A 12,410-nucleotide genomic window follows, 5' to 3' on the forward strand; every position below is an offset into this window, starting at 1 on the left:
AGGCAGGACACCATTGTAGATCAAAGGCTTGCGGCTGGGTTTGAGTTTATGTTTCTGCTTTGGTAGCATGTAAAATACCTTCCTGTGTCAAAGACACTAGCAAATAAGTATGTTGCTTGACTTTTTCTCTTTAGCTCCTCATGCATATTGCCGTTCCTTGGACCTTGTTATCTTACTCAATTGCTCTATATCAAAAAATTAAGCAATTCTACTAACTTTAATAATATCCTTGTCAAAATTTTAAGTTTAATGGTTTTCAGTTTAATCCTGTTGACTTCACAACACCTTCTATTATGCCATTCCTCATTACTCAGGTAATACATTAATACATTAATAGTTACATCAACAGCTGTCCATTATGGTTCAAATGTAAAATGTTCCCTACCAGCTTTTTTGTTTGAGCCCTTGAACCTCAGCTAGTGGCTCTGATTTTGGAGTTCATAGAAATTTCAGAACAGGTGGCCATGGTGGCAAATGTAGCTACCAGGGGCAGGGTTTGAAGGTGTCATCCACTATTTGTTCCAAGTCTGAACTCTGCTTCCTGCTGAGCTAAGCTGTAAACCAATGGTACCACACTCCCTCTGCCAGTGGTCAAAGCAATCCAACCAACATGCTGTCCTAACCATAATGGACTGTACCCTCTGACCCATGAACCACAATAAACCTTTCCAGCCTTAAGTTGTTCCATTTGGGCATTTTCACAGTGACCACAAAAGCAATTAACACTCTGCCCAACTTACCTCTTAAGCTGCCTTGGTTCTCCATCTTTCATGCACTTTCACCCTATTTTCTAGCAATTTGTTTCTTGATTTCTCTTTTCTACACAAACAAACAGCTGGCATTGGAGAAATTGACTCAAACCAGGATACTGGATTATATGATGGAATGATGGTAATTATGAATGGATCTCAACACCGTTGACACACAGACTGGCTGCACTAGGAACCCAATGCTTTATACTTTCTGTGTTCATATCCTCTCACTATGCAGATTTTATTGCTCCCCCACACACTAAAGTAGAGTAATTGACTTTCTAAACGTTGGTCCTAAATTCAGGCCTATGGCTTGATTTGACTGGTGGAATCCTAGCAGAGAGAATTCATGAAGAGATCCCTTTGCCCTTGTCTCTCAAATATTCCATAGAGCTGACCCCTTGCAGCCCAGAAGCCTAAACTTTGACTTCAACTCCTTTCTAAGCCTCTCTCTGGTATCTTGTGTGTGTTCAGCCTTTTGTATCCAACAATGTATACTCATTCTATGGCTTATTTTGCTCTGGTCTTTAACCTGATCTTCCCATGTAAAAATGAATTGTTGACACTAAACCAAACACTTTTCAGTTTTCACTTAAGCTAGATTATCAGAATTACTTGGCATGTATACTGCTCCTTAACTTTTAAAATATTCTTGTCTTATTTTTGTGACAATAGACTCTTTTGGTTTCTTAATGCATCCTTCTTTAACTTTCCTCCATCTACAGTTTAGATTTGCCTCCTTTACCCGGTCAAAAAATGCCATTTTCAAGATTTGTTTCTAGGCTCTCATACCCTACATTCAAAGAGAACTTATCTCACCTAGTGGCTTCAACTATTGCCTCATTCTGAGTAAATAAAAAATCAGTGTCTCTGTCATGACCCTTGTTTCTGAGCCTCAAATGCATTCATCTATCTGCATCTCTGATACCTTAGTTTGGAAATTAATAGGGCATTCCAAAGGCAGGAGTTTTAAAATAAATCCCATGATTGTCTTGTTCAACAAGTTTACTTTCCACTCAATATTACACTAGCATAGGAAATGACACAATTATCCACATGATTGAAAAAAACGGAGGCCTGAGAACTGTCCTTCAAGTGTCATATCAAATACAGCCAGCAGCATGTCCTGAGACTCTTACTTTTCTACACCTCATGCAAGGATGTCAATTCTGAACTGATTCCATACTACTGCCCTCCTTTCTTTGTTTGCTGCTGCGCTGTAATATTATTTCTGCCAAAATCCCTTTTGAATGTCCAAATATTGTGCTCTCTCTCTCGCTCTCTCTCTCTCTCTCTCTCTCTCTCTCTCTCTCTCTCTCTCTCTCACACACACACACACACACACACACACACACATGCATGTGCATTGGAATGTTTAAAATGCACCACCTTACTTTTAGTTTGGAATAAAGGGCAAAAATCTTGTACTGACCTGCAAGGCAGTGATTTGGTCTCCATCTGTTCCTTCAGCATCATTTCCTATGTGCCCCATGCTCTGCCTACCAGTCACCCTAATCTTGTGATAGGTGATTTGAGCTATCCATTGGGCATTTCAACCATATACTAAACTTCCTTCTTGACACAATATAATTTCCTGGCATGTTCTCTGTCTACATGTAGCATTGTCTCTCATGTACCCAACACCTTGCAGAAAAAAATCCTCCTATCTCAACCATTGCATAATTCTTGAAATTTCTTCCTACCACATGCTTTGCCCTATTTGTTCACCTTAGTTTCTATGAGTCATCTAGTTTCAGTTTTCCAATAATGTGGCTTTATTTTTGGCACACATTCTTGTTTAGAGATTTTCTTAACTTCTCTGTTTAAAAGCTGTGGGTCATTCCTATATGCATAAGCTATAGAATAATCACAGAAGTCCTTCACTCAATCTTTCTTCACAGCAGATATGCTTTTCGGTGTCAAAAGCTCCGTCTGTCTTTTCATTAGTCCTGTCCAGCTCTTGGATGATCTAAAGCAGCATATGCAGTAAAAATGAAGGAAGAAAGAAATGTGGGAATGATAAACTATGTGGAATAAATATATTGCCATTTGAAGTCTCAAAATTTTTTGACAAAATAAAAGAATTAATAATACTGCATCCTGCCTTTTAAACTATAATTGTGTTCTTTTCCCCCATTTTTAAAGGGAGTAAAATAAATCCTAGTTCCTGTACTTAATATTCTTTATATAATAATATCTATTCTTTAGTTTAAGAAAACTAGAGATCCATGTTTTAGATGCATCCTTCATAAGACAGAGTAAGAAATAGCCTCTTAAATCTTTAGAACCTGAGGGTGGGTACTGCCTTCAAAGGCTCTGCCAGGCTGTGTGATGTGTTTCCACAAGCTCTGCATCCAGCCACAACTCCTTTGGAATTCAGTTGATCTCCTAGAACAGTGCAGTACCTCCATGCTGAGAGTCTCACCTTTAGCCTACATTTTCCCTGTCTTTTGATCGCTTATGCCACCCTTATAGTCTGACACGTGTTATGGATTCCTCTGTCTCTCTGCCTGACTCAGCACATATCTAATCTGTTGCCATGGTCCTGTTTTGATTGTTACTCATAGTTCCATGACGAGAGATGTGGTCTAAAATCCAGACACCTTCTTATAGTTTATCTTTGTTGAGAGATTTTTTTTCTCATTCCCACATAGTGAGGATGTCTAATGAATGCTTCTAGAATATTCTCAGTTCCAACAGTTCAAATAAGATGTATGGCAATGGGAAAAAGAAAGTACAGAATGCTAATGGCAGTGCAGGAAGAGGGAAGAGGCAGGCAGGGAGAGAAACAAGAAACAACAAAGAGATTGAGAACTGCATATTCTGAGTGGAGAGAGGCGGGTTGTGCTGTCTGTTCTAGGCTTGGATAACCCAGAACACACACCAAAAGGAGATCAAGGTTGCTTTTTTTTTACATATTTCAATATTTTATTCCTTATTTTATAACATGAATATACTTTACAGTTCTGTCTGTCTTTCTAAGTGTAGGCAGGCAGTCTGTCCGAGGCATGGATAACCAGCACTCAGACCAATAGGAGTCCAGTTTTCTTTTTACATCTTTCAAAAGTTTATTCCCCATTTTATTTTTTTTAAATTTCCCCATTTTATAATATGAATGTATTTTGTAGATCTGTCTACTTATATAAGAGATATTTGATGAATTTGATTCTGTCATCTGGCTTCTGAAGACTTAAATGTTTTAGGGCTTCTATGTCTGCATCCGTAAACTGGCTTTGGATTCCTGACTCAGAAAAGGTTGTCTGAATGAAGAGGCAACTTTGATCCCCTCCATTTTATGAACTAGAGGTCCTTGGCTCCAGTGAAATGGACTTTGTTTTTTAACTTCAAGCTTCATTGGTGAATAGCTCCAGGATTCTGGGCAGGGCAGATTCTATAATATCCCTAAGTCTCTGTCTTCTCACCACTTATAATGAGAGCTAATACCAACCTCTCAGTGCTAATACCAACCTCTCAGAGCTTTTGTGAAAGCTAAGGCTACAAGAACCCAGACAATAGCAGGTTCTTACTGATGCAAACTTCCTTTCCAACCTTCAAGTGTAAGGTAAAGTCTCATCACATCATAGAAAGTGCCATGACTCTTAGTCTAATTTATGAAGATATACTCTTCTGAATAAAGAAATTTGCCCTTCCAGAATTTGCATGAGCTAAATCCTTTATTAGGATGAAGACTCTGTTCCTCAAATTACTTGTTTCAATTATTCTCATATGATAATTTCTATATTCACTTTAGTGTCTATAATGGTAAAGCAGTTAATAATATCAGAAAAGCTATGTGCACTACATTTTCCAAAAAGACATTCTCTCTGAATTGAAAAGTCATTTTATTTGTGAAAGTATAGTTTTAAGAAAATACAGTGAAATTAACATAAAATTACCGTCTTCAAACTTATAAGTTTTTCCTTAACATTTATTTACACACCAAAATCACTGGGGTAGGATCTGTCTACATGTTAGTGAACAAAACACAGGAAAGCTCTTGCTTTTATGACTCAATAGACTACAGAAACAAATATATTAGTCAAGAAGTTACATCAATAAATTGCTATTAAGAGGCTGTACACTGCCCTGTGTTCAATCCTTAGAATTTTCCATGGCACAAAATGCATCAAATTTTGGCTGAACTGATGAAAGGATAGATAGATGGATGCATGGATGAAGGAAAAAAATGAATGTTGCCTGAGGTAGAGATGTCTATTCCAGTAGAAGGATGCCTATGAACTCGTGTGTTGGACAATTATCTTGTAAAAGTAAGGAAAGGAAACTTAGTAAAGGTTAAGCTTACAATTAAAGGGGTTTGTTTTGTTTTCTTTGGTGTGTGTGTGTGTGTGTGTGTGTGTGTGTGTGTGTGTGTGTGTGTGCGCGCGCGCGCGCGTGCGTGTTTAGTGTACAACTTGGGAAAAATCCAATGAAATAGAAGTAGAAGGCATATGGGTTGCAGAGACGTGGACAGAATCTGGATGTTCTGACATCACCTTTGTCAGCACGTTAGTGTGTTCACCAAGAAAGGCACTCATTATCAATGATATTATATCACATAAGTATGCATAATTAAACCATTAGCTATTGATAAGTAAACTGTACCTTCACCCTTTCCTTGCCTATCTCAGAAGTTGGAGGGTAATCTTTCTTGTTTTTAGCCTATCTTCTGAAGATATCTGGGGTTCTTTATCATAAAATCAGACATGATGGAAAGTGGTAGCTAACATTATGCATAACAAGCAACAGTGCTGTAAGGAGTTCCAAAACTTTCAGGAGTTCTATGCCAGAAACCAGAAGACTACAGGAAGACATATAAAAGACCAGACAGACAGACAGACAGACAGACAGACTGATCTGGTACTAAATTATGAAGATTTGCTCTCTCTGGCATTGCTCAAAATCATCCTGATTGCACATCCCTCCACTATCAATTGTTCCCATTACAATTCTGTCCCTCTAAGGATTGTTTCAACCAGATATGGATCCAAGGGTTAGGATTTTTCTCCAACACTGTACTCATCCTTCAGGTTCATCAGAAAGTAAAAGACAAATCCAGGTGGGATTCTGAGAGAATACTAATCTATTAACCATGGAGAATGACTGGTGAGGTACTTAGCCACCCTGAACAGTAGAAATCCAAAACTGCACCAGGTCTTAAGATCAGCAGAGACTGAAAACTAGTTGGAGTTGGGAGAGGTTCAAAAGCTTCTGCCCATGGGGAATGACAGAAACATCAGGGAACCAGGAAAGAGGAAGAATGGAGAATGAAAGAACTCAGGTTCTCTTCTTCGGCCAGTTCTTCACCAAGAGATAAGTGAGTGGGACATGTGTGATCATTAACCAAATCACAACATTACAAAGGCAAGAAGGAGAATTGCGAAACACTCATGAATGGGAAGAACTAAAAGAAGATGATTATGTTTTCTGATACCACATCTAACAGGCTTAGTTTAACATAAACAGCCAGTTACCAGCTACAACACCGAAATACCCCTAAGTGTAATTTTTAAATGAATGGGACCATATATGGGTTATATAGGTTTTAGTTGTGCATGTATAATTTCAAATTAATATGTATACTTATTGCCCTTTGAATGGGAGTGCTTGAAAAATCTATTTTATAACGAAGATACCTGATATATATATTTGAATTTTTACTTTGTGTCTTCCCAATATTAGCTTTGTTTACATTTGGTGCTGGATGATTACTTTCTAAAAGAGATATCCTTTGCTCAGTAGCATATTTAACACCATATCTAGTGTCTACCCAATAGATGCCAATAGAGACTCCTATCTATGTGTGTAACAATCAAAACTGTTTGCAAATATTGCTAAATATCCCTTGGAAAACATCATCACTGGTTGACGCCATTATTCTCCGAGTATGATTCTATGGATAGTAAAAATAAAGGGATTGCATAATTAATAAGTTGTTCTGCTGTTTTGATAAAAATCACTTATGAAAGACAGCCTGCACTCTGGCTTCAAGTGATTCTTGTTCCTTGACATTCATAACATCTTCTATCAGGGTTATGGTGAATAATCAAAGGGACAAAGATGAGACGATACATAGCATCAAAAATTAGACTATTGAATATTGCAGTCCAGGTTTATAATTAATTTATTTTGCACAGCTTGCTTTGGGTGGTTCCAGATGAAAAATAAATCAAGAAACAAGGACTCTAGCCAAAGCCTGGAGAGAAAGATACACTTCAATGACCATATCAATAAAAGCAGAAGCAGTTTGTCCAATTCCAGCTGAACTCAAATGGCTTCAATCACAGCAAACAGCATGCTTGTGATTCCATGATAAGCCAGAACATCCCAGACATAAAGCTATGTTTAAATTATAAATCCTCAGAAACTGAAAGATGATAAAATTCTAAAGTTATAATCAAAAGATATTATGAATACAAAGATAAGTGATATGTTGGAAATGTGACTCTTTAATTTATAATTAACAACTTAAAGGCAAAGTTAATAACTGAAAAGCAGTTTAGGTCATAAGCAGGCCGTTCATAGTAGAGAAAACAATATTGTCCTTGAATAAAGCCCGAACTCCAGTAATCAGAGAAATAGCAACATTTCTTCTCAGAATTCTGACCAAGCTTACAAAGACCAACAAAGATATTCTAACAAAAATTTAAATCAATTGCATTCTAGAACTTTCTTGTAAAAGATGTCATGCCTAATGATGTAAAAAATATTTTGGTATAAGGAGTATATCATGTTTACACAAATATTATTCTTGCTGTGTGTGCATAAGGAAATGTTGAGTGGATTCCTATTAGAAACAAGACACAGTTCTAGCTCCTGATTTATCAACCCAAGTTAGATACAACAGCTTCATGGAATTGATATGTTTTATGAAGGACAACATGGCATAAAAATAATGGTCAAGCTGGTGTTATTGTAGAAAAAAGGCATATTAGATATGTTATGGGCATTGTTGACTATGAACTTTCAGGAAATTGAAGACAGATACTTGTGAGAACAAGTTAAGGCTTGGAAGTGTTCCTCTATAAGTATATGAGGGGATTGTAAGGTATGGTTATAGAGGATGTGATGGTATTACAGTAGAAATGCTAGTGGCAAAGTGGAATGAGGGCTGACAAATGTCCCAGTGGACATTTGTCGCTGCGCAAGCATGGAAACCTGAGTTGGTAATCCAGAACACATATAAAAGCCAGGTACCTCAGCAGGTGCCTGTAACTCCCATTCCTGAGTGTGGAGGAAAATGTAGATCTCTTCATGCTTGTTTGTCTACTTGAAATGATGAAGGCAGGTTCAGTGAGAGACTGTCTCTAACATAAGAGTGTTAGAGGAAGATGCTCTACCTCAGCACTGTACCATTGACCTCTGCCTCCACGTGTGTACACAAATGCAGGTATATCTGCTGATTATATGCACACACACACACACACACACACACACACACACACACACACACACACACACACCAAACAAAATCTCACAGAGTAGTATAATGATTTATGCCCTGTGTCTTCTGTTTCAGATCTGAACTCTATCCATCCCGTTTGCTAGCTTGATGGTTACATGGCTGATGGTTATATCTGCCATGGTTCTTAATACTCTTTGTTGATGCTGAGAGTGTTTTATATGTGAGAGGAATATAAATAACTATGATAATATAATACTGTACTACATGTGAAATGGTCACCAGTTATGTTAACTCCTGAATTGACAGATGGAATCTATTTTCTTGCTCTTTCAACTGATAACTTGTTTGTAGAGAAAGATAGGAAGAAGTTTTTCAGCTTCTGAGTTTTGGACCCAACAGTTTACCATTACAAAACTTTTAAAATATTAACTTGTGGCTGTGTTTGCATCTGAGCACACACAGACATCCATGTGCCATGACATGTGCATGGAAATCAGAGGGCAAGTTGTTGGAGTCTGTTCTCTTTTTCCATCATGGGATCTGGGGACAATACTCTTACAAATGCTCTTCCCTGCTAATCCTTTTTTTTTTTTTTTCTGGATGTCATGGGAACAAGCTCAAATTTGCCAACTGGAAACTGAGACAGTGAGTGAAGATCAGGGTCCCCATCCAGCTTAAGCCCCTTAGATGGACTTCCCACAGGCACTTGCCCAGCTGATCCTAGCTGTATTAATGATACCAGACGAGGGCATATGCAAAAACAGCCAGCCAGTCCCAGAAGACAATAGCACAGACACAGTATCTTACAAAGTTTCATTATGAATTATGAGAGCTTTCTAACAAAGATACATCAATTAGCATTTTTACATACACCAAATTACAGCCCTGATTTTATATCTGTGGTACCAAGATCTCAAATTTATAAACACATACTGTCCATATTCAATAAAAGAATGTCAACTCTGGATTCCTATTAATCACTTGGAGAAATTGATTTCCTAACTGACATCTGTTCATCATCAATAGACAACACTAAGTTATAGTCACCCATGGATTTCTAATCGATCAAGTGACTGACCATGTTTCTGTAAGTAGTCTTTTAGAGTACCTCATTTTTTCTTCTTTTATATTTAAACATGAATAATACATAGAACCATATAACAGAATTTTTCTTATCATTTTTTATTTGAATTAGAAACAAGATTGATTTACATGACAATCCCAGTTCCCTTCTCCCTCCCTTCCTCCCCTAAAAGCATTTTTAAACTTAGTCTTTGTAATTAGTTCGCCTTTCTTGTTGCTTCAGAAAGCTTTCAGTGGATAATTTTGAAGCTGTGCAACTGGAAAATGACTTGACGACCGTGCTGTCATGATTCATTCATTCATTCATGTGCTCAATCCTTACAAAAGCTGGAGAAAAAATAACCCAGACACATCTTAAAACCTACCTTGGCTGCCTTGCCAGAGCCTGACAAAGTAATGCTAAGAGGCTTGCTTAAGTCTATACCATCTAAGGCTTAGAGTTCTTCCCAGAGGTGAAGTCAGACCTGCCACTTCTGTTCAGCAGAAGAGAGAGAGAGCCAAGAAAATAGTGTGAGTTTTGAACCTTACTATTAACCCTTTGCATTGAAGTGAAGTGATTTAAATATCTGGCCCTGAATGTAAAATTCACCTGATAGCAACAGAGCAGACTTTACCTACTTTACAGAATTAAATAGAAAGTACCCATGTCCACCATGAGTGTGAATGTCTATTTTCAGGGCACTCTCTTCAATGCCAATCAGTATTTCTGAATGAGCCATTGTTAGCAATTTTATTTTTCATTGCTTTGGTGTTCTGATTTAAAGTTCTGTTGAACTCATACTTAAGGAAAATGAGATTTGTCCTTAGTTCTATCCTCTTACTATATTATACTCTCTCTCTGCTCTGAGATTTGTTAGAAACAGGTGACATATAGAGAGGAATATAGATTAAATTTGAATTTTGTTGGTTTTGTTGAGATATTGCTATTTTGTTATTATTTCACACTCGCAGCCACTGTACAGAAGTAATGCAGTATATTCATGTGCCAGCATTCACATAATATATATATATATATGTATATATATATATATATACATATATATATATTCACATATATGCAATGTACATATATATAAATGCTCAAATGTCAATTGTGCATATTATGACCTTTGGCATATGTGTATAACCATATAGCCATCATCAAAAACAAAATGCCAAGCATTGTTATAATTCTGGAAAGGTGCTTTCCCAATCAGTATGCCAGGATAACCCCTAATTCAACTTCGACCACCACAATGTGATTTTATTCTTTTGTAGATTTTGTGAACATGAGATTATATATATTTAGGTATTGTGAACCTATTTCTTTGATATGGATGATTTTTCTGAATGCTTGCATTTTTTTGTGAGAGTCAGCATATATTGTATGCTACCCTCAGACTCATTATTTACTGAGGATGATTTGGGGTTTCTTTTTTTAGAACTTTATTTTATTACAAAAAGCTTCTTTTACATGTCAACCCCAGTCCCCTCTCCCTCCCCTTCTCTCCTGCCCCCCTCACCTCCCCATCCCAACCCTGTTCTGCTCCCCAGGGAGGGCAAGGCCTTCCATGGGGGATCTTCAAAGTCTGTCATATCATTTGGAGCAAAGCCTAGACCCTCCCCTCTGTGTCTAGGCTGAGAGAGTATCCCTCTAGGTGGAATGGGCTGCCAAAGTTCATTCGTATACTAGGGATAAATACTTATCCACTACCAGTGGCCCCATAGATTTTCCAGACCTCAAAACTGACACCCTCACTCAGGGGTCTGGAACAGTCCTATGCTGGTTTCCCAGCCATCAGTCTTGGGTCCACTAGCAACCCCTTGTTCGGGTCAGCTGTCCCTGTGGGTTTCTCCAGTCTGGTTATGACCCCTTTGCTCATCACTCCTCCTCTCTGCAACCAGAGGTCAGCTCAGTGTTTAGCTGTGGGTGTCTGCCTCTGCTCCCATCAGCTACTGGATGAAGGCTCTAGGATGTTGTATAAGGTCTGATCCTTCTGACTCCACCTCCTGAGTGCTGGGATCACAAGCTGAGTCACCACACCCAATTTATATGGTTCTGGGGAGCAAATCCAGGATTCTGAATGTTTTAGGGACGCACACTGCCATTAGAGCTCATCAGTAGCCCTCAATATGATTTTTGGATATTCGGTTATGTTTGTTTATCAGTAATTGTTTTGATTTTGTGGTTTCACTGCAGTAGATTGCAATAGCGTCCTCTTATTTGAAAGATACTTTCTAAGACAACCAAAAGATTCTGAAACTAAGGGTAGCACCATGCCTAACATCTTCTTTATTTTCCAATGTACATAGCTAATTTAAATTCATTAATTAAGCACAGTAAGAAAACACCAAGAAAGTAACCAAATAGAACAGCTATAGTAATATATTACAGCAAGAGTTATGGGTGTATGGTCTGTGTCTCAAATATTTTTATTATCCTGTATTCATGCTTTTGTTATTTGATGATGAAAGATGACACTGTACATAAACTAAACCCTTAACAGCTTCTGTTTCCATCTCTGAAATGCAAGCATCACTACTCTTGCATTTAGGCAATTATTGGGTAACTAGAGTTACTAGAACACAAACACTGTGGTGCTGTGACATCACTCTGATGGCTGAGACAGGTGACTCTTGGAAGGGTAGCAGCTGCTATGTAAAGGAACAACTCATCTCCCAAGCATGAGAGTCTGAGATTCTATCCTGATATTCAGAATACTAATGAATTTTAAACTATGGAACTCTTTATCTCTAGAACTTTCCATTTAAAATCTTAAAGCCACTGTTAATTGCCAATAATTAAAACAACAAAAACCAAAAGTGTAGATATGTGGGAATTACTGTGGATGTCAGTGTCAGTAATAGCTGCTCCCCAACCAGAGAAGAAAGATTGGAACACTGTAAAGAAGCAGAACCTGAGGAGGAGGCACATATTCTGTCTAGATGTGGATACACACTGATAAATCAATGCTCCCCTTTGGCTCCTCTAAGACCCTCTTATGCAAGGAGCATCTTATCTGTCTGGTCACGTAGTTTAATAACTATGTCTGTAGGTTTCTGTTCACCTCGGTTTTCCCTGTTCAATGCTTAGCCTGTTCTCTGCTGCATGCTTCAGCTTTGTGTATGGAGTAAAGTAATTGATATATCATTGTCGCTCTGCCACTAAGCTTAACTAACAAGCCATGGTACCT

Source organism: Cricetulus griseus, chromosome 6 (genome assembly GCF_003668045.3).
Source record: "Cricetulus griseus strain 17A/GY chromosome 6, alternate assembly CriGri-PICRH-1.0, whole genome shotgun sequence".
NCBI lineage: Eukaryota > Metazoa > Chordata > Mammalia > Rodentia > Cricetidae > Cricetulus > Cricetulus griseus.